Below are 13,027 nucleotides of genomic sequence, written 5' to 3'. Positions count from 1 at the left end.
GCCACTGGGAGATCCTGCTTTCTCTGGCAGACAGAGCGTAGATGTTCAGCAAAGCGGTCTCCCAGTCTGCGTCGGGTCTCACCAATATATAAAAGGCCACATCGGGAGCACCGGACGCAGTATATCACCCCAGTCGACTCACAGGTGAAGTGATGCCTCACCTGGAAGGACTGTTTGGGGCCCTGAATGGTGGTAAGGGAGGAAGTGTAAGGGCATGTGTAGCACTTGTTCCGCTTACACGGATAAGTGCCAGGAGGGAGATCAGTGGGGAGGGATGGGGGGGACGAATGGACAAGGGAGTTGTGTAGGGAGCGATCCCTGCGGAATGCAGAGAGAGGGGGGGAGGGAAAGATGTGCTTAGTGGTGGGATCCCGTTGGAGGTGGCGGAAGTTACGGAGAATAATATGTTGGACCCGGAGGCTGGTGGGGTGGTAGGTGAGGACCAGGGGAACCCTATTCCTAGTGGGGTGGTGGGAGGATGGAGTGAGAGCAGATGTACGTGAAATGGAGGAGATGCGTTTAAGAGCAGAGCTGATATCAGCTCTGCTCTTAAACGCATCTCCTCCATTTCACGTACATCTGCTCTCACTCCATCCTCCCACCACCCCACTAGGAATAGGGTTCCCCTGGTCCTCACCTACCACCCCACCAGCCTCCGGGTCCAACATATTATTCTCCGTAACTTCCGCCACCTCCAACGGGATCCCACCACTAAGCACATCTTTCCCTCCCCCTCTCTCTGCATTCCGCAGGGATCGCTCCCTACACAACTCCCTTGTCCATTCGTCCCCCCCATCCCTCCCCACTGATCTCCCTCCTGGCACTTATCCGTGTAAGCGGAACAAGTGCTACACATGCCCTTACACTTCCTCCCTTACCACCATTCAGGGCCCCAAACAGTCCTTCCAGGTGAGGCATCACTTCACCTGTGAGTCGACTGGGGTGATATACTGCGTCCGGTGCTCCCGATGTGGCCTTTTATATATTGGTGAGACCCGACGCAGACTGGGAGACCGCTTTGCTGAACATCTACGCTCTGTCCGCCAGAGAAAGCAGGATCTCCCAGTGGCCACACATTTTAATTCCACATCCCATTCCCATTCTGACATGTCTATCCACGGCCTCCTCTACTGTAAAGATGAAGCCACACTCAGGTTGGAGGAACAACACCTTATATTCCGTCTGGGTAGCCTCCAACCTGATGGCATGAACATTGACTTCTCTAACTTCCGCTAGGCCCCACCTCCCCCTCGTACCCCAGCTGTTACCCATTTTTATGCACACATTCTTTCTCTCACTCTCCTTTTTCTCCCTCTGTCCCTCTGAATATACCTCTTGCCCATCCTCTGGGTCACCCCCCCCCCGTCTTTCTCCCTAGGCCTCCTGTCCCATGATCCTCTCGTATCCCCTTTTGCCTATCACCTGTCCAGCTCTCGGCTCTATCCCTCCCCCTCCTGTCTTCTCCTATCATTTTGCATCTCCCCCTCCCCCTCCAGCTTTCAAATCCCTTACTCACTCTTCCTTCAGTTAGTCCTGACGAAGGGTCTCGGCCTGAAACGTCGACTGCGCCTCTTCCTATAGATGCTGCTTGGCCTGCTGCGTTCACCAGCAACTTTGATGTAATTCCAAAGCCCTGCATTTTCCTCATTAACCAATGAGTCAAATGCAGGATTTGTTTTCAAATGATCTAACAAGGAAGTGCTGTTTATTATAGGAAGAGAGTCACCGAGGGGAAATTGAAGGTGGAGCCAGGGCCTAGAAGGTGATAGACAGGCATACAAAGGCTGCAGGTATGGGAATCTGATATGGAAGGAGAATCTGATAACTAAGTAAGGAAAACATTAAGTGAAAGGTGAAGGGCAGGTGGATCTAGATGAAGGTGTGGACCCAATGGGTGAAGTGTGTGATTGCAATAAGTAAAGTGTCTGGGTCGTCAGAGAATGGGAGAGGAAAAGTGAGCAAAAATGGGAGGACTGGAGGTGGAAATGGACACAAATCCTCAAATGATAAAATTAACACTAATTAATATGTATCACATGGATTCAACTAAAAGAGCGTCTTTACATCATTACATCGACAATTCAGAGGATATTTGTATAACCTTCTTTGGCTACAATCCATGGTCAGCAATGATAAGCTGACATAAATGAAGGATTTAAGGCCATCTTTAATGCCAGGATTTAGAGGTATCTCTCATCATGAGATCCCTTACAAAATCGGTTACAACATGGAGTTGCACGGGCAAATTGGCCATCATCAAAAGTGTACAGGAAAATTGAGGCTGGGCCTTTAAAACAATGGATCTGCACCTATTCTGACAAGGAGGAGTCATGGCTGCAGTGAAGGCTTATTAGTGTGAGACATACTGAAAGGTGACATATTTAATGTGTCAATCAGAGATTGTTTGATTATGCTGCTATTAATCTTCAAATACAAAAGCATTTAATAGTGAGTTTCACAATCTATTAACACACATAAGTCAGTAACACATGGTACAAAAATATACTAAGTTACATGCACCATTTATATTGAAAGACCTATTAAATAATTTCATTAGAACTAACAAACTACCATTTACTCATGCACAGAAAACCTAGCAGTATATACTTATGTCTATTCTAAAATATACAGTTAAAGCAAATAATTCTGTAATTCCACATATCTAAATTAAATTAATGATTTCCTTTTACAGCATTCACTGCAGAAATGAGCCAAGGAGGCCCTCACACCATCTGTTTCCTGCCCACTGTGTGTGGCCTGCTCTTAGCGTTACTATACTCTTCAGTGTTTTGTGGATTTACAGGTGTTCTAATCCCAGAGAGATGAGGAATTTGTGGTAATACTGGTAGATACAAAATTCCAATGCAATTGTGTAAATCCTTCTGGAGAAGTTTGTAATAACCTAAGGCCTCAAGTGGCTCAAATCTCTAGAGTATTGCTTATTTTTTCTGCTTTTCCATTATCAAGAGATGATAAGGCTTTGACGGTGCATGAAGTTCTGTATTATGATACATTCAATCATGGCTGCAATTTGCACATTCTCTCATGTGGGATTCCTCTGGGTGCTCTGGTTTCGTCCCACATTCTAAAGACGTGCAGGTTATGAGGTGAATTAATCAGCAATTAATGAGAATGCGAGATTCTTACAGGATTAGTATAAATGGGTGGTTGATGGTTGGTGTAAATTCACTGAGCCCATGGGCCTGTTCCCAATCCTGTCTATTTGACTGACTCTATGGAAAGCCTCTTGGAACCTTTTAAGATGATAAACTTGGTAAATGGGTAGGTGCACACAACTATGCTGGAATCTTTCTACTGAATGACCTTCCTCTGCTGTAAATATGATGAGAATCAAATCAATTAGTACAAGGACTGTCTGTGCAGCATACATAATAATAAGTCCTTGGCATAGTTCAGATAGAGCCAGCCTCAGGAGTTTGAGTCTAAACATGCCTAAAAATTCATTTCCAGTCAATCATGTCACAATGCTATACTTGTACTCTGCCTCTGAAATTCAATCCAAGTTAACGTGCACTGCCTTCAGAACATTTAGTACTCCTGACCAGAATGGATGCATGTAATTTGCAACCAATCTATGGAATAAAGCCAATTAAACTGTACCATCTGCAAACCTGTTGAATGCACAGTTCTCCATGATAACCGCTTCATTTACACAGAGCAAAACATTTTGGAGCGTTGAGCTCTAATCATTAAATCACTCCAAACAAAAGTCATGCCTGTGTTTTAATTCTTACCAAATTAATGGAAACCTCCATGCATCTCAAAAAAGAAGTGCTGAAGGTACCAAAATGGCAGTGGAATATGTGTCAATCTGACTGAAATGATGTGAGAAAAAAAGCAAGATAGTTACAGGGAAAATCACAATTTCTCTTTTATTATGGCCGAGTTTCAAATGGTACCAGAATCTTCTGATGTAAATTGTCTGTCTTACACTGTCCCAAAAGTGGTCAGATATCCCTTGGAACCATTCAGTATTATTCACCCCAGGGGTGAACTGACCACTAGCAATTACCAAATGCAAGCACAGAAGGGTATAGGAAGATCATTTTGGTTTCATTCTCCCAGCGTCTTGGCCACAATCTAGAAACTCTTATTTACAAAACATCGCTTATCCCTGTATCAGTGAACCACAGAAATGTTGAAAGATAACACTTGAGATAGAATGGAAGCTACAGTATATCACAATATTGTGTTATAGTTTGACAGAAAGGAAACAGTGGAACATTGATTGGATATCAAGCCCAATTACATTTTAGTCAAATCTATTCAAGGGTAGACAAAGCTCTGCAGCTTCTGACGCAGTTAAATATTGAACAAGATAGTAAATAAATCTTGAATCTGGCAAAGCGTTTAGCTACAGACAAGCCAAGTTGAGCTCTCACCATTCAATATGAAATACATAATCCAGGAATTGAAGTGAACTCGTTGCACAAGATAAAAGAGTGTTATTGTCAAATTTGAGTGCAAACTGTGAGCAAAGTAGTCTTTTTGATCTATTCAGATACCATCTTTTATAAGGTAGGAAATGCTCCGGTAGACGAAGGTTCCGAAAATCAGAACCAATAAGGTCAAGGCCTGACCGTACAAGTGCAAAAGTACAGAAAAATGGTAACTCTTGATTTCACTATCGGGTTTAAAGATACTCAAGGTCAGATAATAAATTTGCGGTTGTCATAATCTTCAGTTTCATTCTAGTAAACAGACAAAAAAATGGAGAATATTTTCAACTTTAAAAATGTACCCAATGTGCGTACCATCCAGCAGAAGATCTCAGGAAGTCTTTGGGTTAAAATCACAATAAGCTTTGCAGTCTACATCTAGTGCTTCATTAAATAGAGTGCTATGTTTAAGAGGATTTTTTAACTTAACATTTCACCAACATATATGAAAAAATGGGCATAGATTACAATTGGTAAATACCCAGAGGTACTGACCAGGTAGGAGTACTGTATTACTTATGGTGACACAGGAGACTGCAGGTGTTGGAATCTGAAGCAAATAAAAAAATAATAATCTGCTGGAGGGACACAGCAGATCAAACAAGGATGTTTCATGTCGAGATTCTGCATTAGGACAGTATTGATTCTGATGTTGCCCATGGCCCCAGTGCAGATTTGTAGTAGAATGTTGTTTACCTTGTTACTGTACTTCACTAACATTCTGTTATTCTCTCCTCTCTCTCCCGGTGCTCTCTCTCTCTCTCTCATATTTCTCCCTCTTTCAAGTTAATATATATTTATATTGAACCTTCCATGTCCTCTGATATCCCAAATTAATTACATCCTTGAAAGTGGAGTCATTGTTGGACCATTGGGAAATAAAACAGAACCGCAATTGGCATTAAATGTGATTTGGCCCAAGTGAAGCACATTTTAATAATAGTTTGTGTTAACTCCAGTAACATAACACATAATGAGTTGAATGCTAACTTCACTCACCAAAATTGTGTTACAGATTAACTTGATACATTCTTGCTGCAATTATTTGGACGGTACCTAGGGAGTTTAGTAAACAAGAGAAGGCAATATATCAATTGAAGCAAAAAAAACATTGTGCAATTTGCTCAGCTACATATCTGATCCACAGCTGTTGATCGTTAATACTGGTTTCTGTGAAATCAAACTGTTTCAAGTTACATCTTATTGGAAAATTCTGAAAAATACACCGAAGAAGATGGCAGAGTTTGTCATTGAAACATCAGTTATAATCGATACCTGTAGCCAGCTGGCAGCCCAAGAAGAGTTTATTCATCTTACAAGTCTATTCAAAATAAACAATGAAGAAAACCTCAAGAGAAACAAAAATATCATTCTGTTTAATTTTATATTGCTGTTTTGTGTAAAATGTTGTGGTAAATATATTTCTAATTAATTTTAATTAAGATACTGATGCTCATTAAAATCATTGTGTATCTATGAGTTAAATTTTGGTGGGGCAGCACCAGAGTTACTGCCTCACTGATATAGGACCCAGATGGTGCCCTGGGGGCATTTGATGCTCTCTCTGTCTCAGGACACTTCTGGGTGCAACATTATCCTCCCAGTTCCCAAGACGAGTTGATAGGTTAATGACAACTATAAATTACCTGCATCATTGGGTATCTGAGGCCTCTATGAGTTGAGATCAACCATGGCTGCTGCGTCCCACCTGTCTAGATACACAAGCCAGGGCGGTATGATTTAAAGAGCAAGCTGTTGCCCATGCAATGGGCTCCCCCTCTCCACGAAGCTGATGCATCCAAAGGAATGGCAGAGTCCCATATAGTTTGGCACCAGTGCCGTTACAAGCGTTGCCAGTCAATGTCGGATTCAAAGCAAGACTGCCTTAGAAACTCCAGAGAAATTAGGGGGAGAACATGAGCCTGGTGGGATTACTCTGCTGGGAGTCTGCCTCGGTCTGTTGGGCCAAATAGCTTCCTTTTGTTTCATAATATATAATAAACATTGTATCCTTTATATATTGTCTCTGATGTGTTCCCCTTAGAATTTTGCACCTCTTAATAAGTAGTGAACACTATGTGTTAATATTTTAATTAATATACAGCCCATCCCTGGGTAAGGAACAGGTTCCATTTTTAACAAATGTTCAGAAGTTGATTTTGTCAGAAAACACACAAAAATCACTAGATATGGTAACTATACCTCCACATGTATTGTAACCAATGACATCAAAAACACACAAGTCTGATAAGAAAGACTAATTAATAAAAGTGAAGAGAAGAAGCTAGTTCGACGATTTGTAGTCTTCGCAAGCCTCCAACATCCAACTCATCATCCTCTGCAACTTCTGCCATCTCCAAAGAGATTGTACCTCCAAACAACTTTACCTCCGCCCCTCTGCTTTCCACAAAGATCACTCTCTCCATGATTCCCTTGTCCATTCGTCCTTCCCCATTCGTCTCCCTCTAGTCGCTTATCCCTGAAAGTGGCCAAAGTGCTGCACCTGCCCACACACTTCTTCTTTCACCTCCATTCAGGGCACAAAGCAGTCCTTCCAGATGGGGCAACACTTCACCTGCAAATCTGCTGGGGTCGTCTAGTGTGTCCAGTGCTCCTGATGGCACATCGTAAATTAGGAGGCTGCTTCGTCGAGCACCTCCGCTTCATCTGCCTCTAGTGGATCTTCTTGGTGGCCAAACATTTTAATTCAGGTAACACACACAAAATGCTGGAGGAACTCAGCAGGCCAGGCAGCATCTATGGAATAAAGTACAGTTGACATTTCAGGCCGAGACCCTTTATCAGGTCTGGAGAAGAAAAGATAAGGAGTCAGAGTAAGAAGGTGGGGGGGGGGGAGGGGAGGAAGAAACACGAGGCAATGGGTGAAAACTGGGTTGGGGGAGGGGTGAAGTAAAGAGCTGGGAAGTTGATTGGTGAAAGAGATACAGAGCTGGAGAAGGGGGAATCTAATAGGAGAGGACAGAAGGCTATGGAAGAAAGCACTTGGAGCACCAAAGGGTGGTGATGGGCAGGTAAGGAGATAAGGTGAGAGAGGGAAATGGGAATGAGGAATGGTGAAGTGGTGGGGGGGTGCATTACCAGAAGTTCAAGAAATCAATGTTCATGCCATCAGGTTGGAGGCTACCCAAACGGAATATAAGGCGTTGCTCCTCCAACCTGAGTGTGGCCTCATCACGACAGTACAGGAGGCCATGGACTGACATGTTGGAATCGGAATGGGAAGTGCAATTGAAATGGGCAGCCCCTGGGAGATACCGTCTTTTCTAGTGGACAGACTGTAGGTGCTCGGTGAAGCAATCTCCTAAACTGCATCGGGTCTCCCCAAGGTACAAGAGGCCACACCAGGAGCAAATAGACACAATATATGACCCCAACAGACTCACAAGTGAAGTGTTGCCTCACCTGGAAAGACTTCTGGAGCCCTGAATGGTAGTGAGGGAGGAGGTGTAGGGGCAGGTGTAGTACTTGTTCCGCTTGCAAGGATAAGCGAGCAGGGAGATCAGTGGGGAGGGACGAATGGACAAGGAGTTGCGTAGGGAGCGATCCCTGGGGAAAGCTGAAATTGGGGTGAGGAAAAGATGTGCTTGATTGTGGGATTCCATTGGAGATGGTGGAAGTTACTGAGAATTATGTACTCGATGTGGAGGCTGGTGAGGTGGTAGGGGAGGACAAGAGGAACCCTATCCCTGGTGGGGTGGCATGAGGATCGGGTGAAAGCAGACGTGTGTGAAATGTTAGAGATGTGGTTGAGGGTAGCATTGATGGTAGAGGAAGGGAAGCTCCTTTTTTTGAAGAACAGCTCCTTCATTCTAGAATGAAAAGCCTCATCCTGAGAGCAGATGCAGCAGAGTTGGAGGAATTGAGAGAAGGGGATGGTGTTTTTACAAGTAACATGGTGGGAAGAGGTGTAGTCCAAGTAGCCATGAGAGTCGGTGGGTTTATAACAGTCATCAGTAGACAAGCTCTCCCCAGATAAAGATTCAGAGAGATCGAGAAAGGGGAGGGAGGTATCGGAAATGGACCAGGTAAATTTGAGAGTAGGGTAAAAGTTGGAGGCAAAGTTGATGAAGTTGATGAGCTCCGCATGGCTGCAGGAAGCGTCGATGTAGCATAGGAAAAGTGGGGGAGACTAAGAACATGGACTGTTCCATGTAACAGCCAAGAAGCCAGGCAGAGCTGGGACCCATGCGAGTGCCCATGGCTACACCTTTTGTTTAAAGGTAGTGGGAGGAGCCAAAGGAGAAATTATTGAGAGTGAGGACAAGTTCTGCCAGGTGGAAGAGAGTGGTGGTGGAAGGGAAATGATTGGGTCTGGTGTCCAAAGAGAAATGGAGAGCTCTGAGGCGTGGGGATGGGAATGAGGACTAGCTAGAAGGTGGTGGTCGAAGCCGGGTGGTGGGAATGGTCAATGGCTGGAAAGGAAGGAATCTGATTGGAGAGCAGCATGGACCATGGGAGAAATGGAAGGAGGAAGGGAACCCATGGGGAGGTGATAGGCAGGTGAGAAGAGGTAAGAGGTCAGAGTGGGGAGTAGAAGAAGAGGGCAAGGGGAGGGAATTTTTTTTTCTACCTGAAGGAGAAATCGATATTCATGCCATCAGGTTGGAGGCTGCCAAGATGGAATATAAGGTGTTGTTCCTCCACCCTGAGGGTGGCCTCATTCTGGCACAGTAGGAGGCCGTGGACTGACATGTCGGAATGGAAATGGGAATTAGAATTAAAATCACAAACAAGAGAAAATAAGGTGGGGTGCTGTAGTAGTCTGGCAGACTGACCTCGACTTTGCTGAGGCCCAGCAACAATTGTCTGACACCTCCTCTCCCATGGTCCATGCCCCTCTCCTATCAGATTCCTTCCTCTCCAGCCATTGACCATTCCCACCACCCGGCTTCGACCACCACCTTCTAACTAGTCCTCATTCCCATCCCCACACCTTTTTATTCTGTCATCTTCCCCTATCCTTTCCAGTCCTGAAGAAGCGTCTCGGCCTGAAACATCGACCATTTATTCATTTACATAGATGGTGCCTGACCTGCTGAGGTCCTCCAGCATTTTGTATGTGGTACTTTGGATTTCCAGCTTGCAGAATTTCTAGTGTTTTTAAACATTGGATGTTTAAAATTAAATTAAATTAAATTAATTAAATAAAAAAATTAAAATTAAATTAAATTAAATTAAAATTAATAGTATTATGGGAGCTTGTTCATAGGTAGGAGTGTCCATAAGTTGATGAATTAATATGGGGACAACCTGTTTGTAGAGTTCTAAATAATGTACGTGACTGTTCTCATATATAAAGTTGAGTATGTGCTAGCAATCAACCATCCACTAACAGCAATCCTACATTGGTCCTATTTTGTTTTCATTTCCCCATATTTTCATCAGCGCCCCGCACATTCTACCACCCACCTACACATTAGGGACATTTTACACCGGCCAATTAACCAATCATCATGCACACCCCTACAACGTGTGAAGAAACCAGAGCACACACATCAAACCTGTACAGTCACAGGGTAAACATGCAAACTCCACACAGACAGCACCAGAGATGAGCAGCGAACCCAGGATTCTGGAACTGTGAGGCAGCTGTGCTACTAACTGGGGCGGCATGGTAGCATAGTAGCCAATATAATTCTTCACAGCACCAGCCATCAGAGTTCAATTCCTACCACTGTCTATAAGGAGTTTGCTCGCTCTCCTCATGTCTAAGTGGGTTTCCGCAGGGTGTTACAGTTTCCTCCCACGTTTCAAAGACATATAGATTAGTAAGCTGTGGGCATGTTATGTTGCTGCTGGAAGTATGGTGACACTTGCTAGCTGCCCCCGCACATGCTTGGACTGTGCTGGTCATCAACACAAACAATGCATTTCACCCTGTTTCGACGTAAATATTACAAATAAAGCTAATCTAATCTTTAACTGCACTACTGTGCTGCCCCTTCAACAAGAAACGTGTTGAATTGTCATTACTCTAACTTCAAACTGACGTTAATGTAATTGCTTTTCTATGATTGCTAATCACAGAAGAGGAATTACATAAATGTCAAATTTATTGTCACAGACGCAATGAAGAACTTACCTGCAGCAGCATCATAGTGATGGCCTGCCTCAATTAAATACTATCCAGTGGCACTGACATCAACGTAACGAAGTACATTGAGAGATTGATTATGTCATGAATCAACTCCTGCCTCAGAGATGGCCTGGATCTGCCTGACTGTGCCTCCTATCACAACAGAACCACAGCAGATATGATTTCCATGGCTCTTTACAATGCTTTGCACCATCTTGTACACCAGGCTGCATTCAACCCAACTATCCCATCCAAGCTCACCATCAAGCTTCACGCCCTGAGACGCTGCACCTTCCTCTGCAGCTGGATACTTGGCTTTCTCACTGGCAGGCCTCGATCAGTGAGGATTGGTAAAAACATCTCCCCCTTGCTGACCATCAACACAGGTGCAACTCAAGGCCAGAACTACTCTCCAAGCGTGCATTACTGTGTGGCTATTCATAGCTCCAGTGCCATCTCCAAGTGCCTTATGGTCTTAAGGTCTAATTGCAGCAATGATACTACCGTTGTTGGATGATCCAGAGATGAATCAGCTTACCTGAGCGAGACAGGTCACCTGGTTGAAAAGGCACATATATTATCAAAGATCCCCACTACCCAGGCTATGCCCCCTTTTCCTACCTATCACTGGATAGGAGGCACTGAAACTTGAAGTCCAATACCACAAGGTTGAAGAAGAGCTTCAACCATCTGGTTCTAGAACCAAACACAAAACTGTATTTGCAACACTTTGACCATGTTGCACAAAAACTGACTTCATTTCTTTGTTCTAATGTGTTTTCTTGCAAAAACTGTGCATAATAATTAATGGTGTACAGTCTTGTGTTTCTGTTGCAAATGCAGCGTATTTGCAGTTATGTGCTGAATCCCCTGGAAGTAAACAGGCAGAGACTGCAAGATACTCTTTGCTATAGACTTCAGACCTTTTTTAAGTTAGGGGGGTTTAATTTCAAAGTTAGTTGGTGGCATGAAATACACAAGTTTCATTAACAATGAAGAGAAGAGTAGCAGGCTTGGGGGGATATAAGCAGATTGGTACAATGCACACAAAATGCTGGAGGAACTCAGCGGGATCAGCAGCATCTAGGAAGAGTACAGTTGACGTTTCGGGCTGAAACCCTTCGGCAGGGCTCAGCCCCAGACTCGACTGCACTCCTTTTCCAGATGCTGGCTGGCCTGCTGAGTTCCTCCAGCGATTTGTGTGTGTTTTCCTCGGACTTCCAGCATCTACAGATTTTCTCTTGTTAGAGATTGGTGCAATAGTGAGGGACAGGGCAAATGAAATTCAATGTAAGTGATCCATTGTTGTTGGCAGAATGAATACAGACAATATAAACTAAGTGATACAGTCTAAAAATAGGTGCAAGAACAAAAGAAACAGGGATATTTACAGACTTCTTTCAAGGTTGCTGGACAAGATTAAAAAATAGCCTAAAGGGTTCTTGGTTATGTGTATAGAGGCAGTGTACTCAAACAAAAGTTTTATTAAAAAACACAGCTTTGGCCCCAAATGGCGTATTAAGATCATAAAATGTTCTAGTATGTTAAGACCTCAGCCAGAACATTGAGATTTATTGAATATGGAGAAACTATTTGTTCACCTTAGCACCGAGGTCAAGAGGCATGCTAAGAAAGGTGTCCAAAATCATTCTAGATTTTGACAGAATGGCAATTGAGGCTTCTTCCAGTCACAGAAGTGTCGCATGCCAAAGAATACAGAACCAAGGAAATTGCAAAACTAGTGGAGATAAGAGAGGAGATAAAACATTTCTGCACTAATTATTATGATGTGGAATGGACTGTGTGGAGGATGGTGACTAAAATTCAACATTAAACAGTCAAAAGGGAATTGGATAAATACCTAAAAATGAAAGAGCATGAGAACGGATCTGTCACAGGACATGCCCTTTTCTCATTGTTACCATCAAGTAGGAGATACAGAAACCTGAAGGCACACACTCAGCAATTCAGGAACAGCTTCTTCCCCTCTGCCATATGATTCCAAAATATTCCAAAACCCATGAACACTACCTCAGTTTTATATATTATTTCTGTTTGGACTACTTTTAATCTATTTTAATATACACACACACATATATGTATTGTAATTGATTTATTTTTCTTTCTATATTATCATTTACTGCATTGTACTGCTGCTGCTAAGTTAACAAATTTCACAACACATGCCGGTGACAATAAACCTGATTCTGATATCTGGCTCTACCATCCTTTCAAGCAGTGAGTTCTACATTCCTACCATTCTCTGCCTGTAGAAACTGTCCTTGTTTCCACATTATTTTGTTTCTACGCCATCTGTTTTTGTCCCCTCACTTCCCACATGCTCCATCCGGCCCCTTCATAATTTTACAGGTCTCAACTGTTAACCCCAGCCTCACTTTTATAAAGAAAATAGTCTCAAATAATTTACATAAAGGCAATTTACAGCACTTGGCACTGCATGAAGATATAT

The 13,027-nt window shown here is 43.3% G+C and overlaps 1 protein-coding gene across 4 annotated transcripts in view; it reads right to left on the bottom strand.

The window, feature by feature from the left end:
- Positions 1 to 13,027, bottom strand: part of dennd2b (DENN domain containing 2B) — a 521,803-nt gene that overhangs the window by 410,357 nt on the left and 98,419 nt on the right. For 2 of the 4 annotated variants that reach the window (XM_063061872.1, XM_063061874.1), the window contains one exon: positions 5,460 to 5,516. The exons of the other annotated variants lie outside the window; for them this stretch is intronic. The gene's annotated coding sequence lies outside the window, so the exon portion shown is untranslated. The remainder of the gene's footprint in view (positions 1 to 5,459; positions 5,517 to 13,027) is intronic. 4 annotated transcript variants of the gene reach the window in all.

This window comes from Mobula hypostoma, chromosome 11 (assembly GCF_963921235.1).
Source record: "Mobula hypostoma chromosome 11, sMobHyp1.1, whole genome shotgun sequence".
Taxonomy (NCBI): Eukaryota; Metazoa; Chordata; class Chondrichthyes; order Myliobatiformes; family Myliobatidae; genus Mobula; species Mobula hypostoma.
This window is presented reverse-complemented; position numbering and strand designations above follow the sequence as displayed.